This window comes from Eimeria mitis, genomic scaffold, assembly GCF_000499745.2.
Source record: "Eimeria mitis Houghton genomic scaffold, Emh_scaff3340, whole genome shotgun sequence".
In the NCBI taxonomy this organism is placed as follows: Eukaryota; Apicomplexa; class Conoidasida; order Eucoccidiorida; family Eimeriidae; genus Eimeria; species Eimeria mitis.
The window spans coordinates 2,524-3,041 of NW_013571680.1; positions in this window are offsets into that span (position 1 = coordinate 2,524).

Consider the following 518-nt stretch of genomic DNA (forward strand, 5'->3'; position numbering starts at 1 on the left):
GCAGCAACAGCTGGCAGCAACTACGGCAGCGCAACAGAAGGAGAGACGTCCTGTCTATCGGAGGTTTCTGTTGACTCTCTAGATGATGCAGCTATTTAGTTTTTGTTTTGTTTTTTTTTTTTTATTTTATTTTCTATGCAGAATATGTAAACCCTAATTTATTAGGGTTTAGGGTTTAGGGTTTAGGGTTTAGGGTTTGGGGCTTGCTGCAGCTCTGCTGCTGCCTCACAATAAAAATTTTTCTTTTGTTTTTAATTGCATGCTCTCGCGTATGCTGGGTCCTGGATGAGGGTTTAGGGTTTAGGGTTTAGGGTTTAGGGTTTGTTTAGTGCAAGTTAAGCAAAGAAAATTAGGGTTTAGGGTTTAGGGTTTAGGGTTTAGGGTTTAGGGTTCGCTAAACCCTAAGCAAGAACCAAACGAACACAGAACAAACAAACACGAACAAACCCTCTTTATATATATATATATATATATATATATATATATATATATATATATATATATATATATATATATAT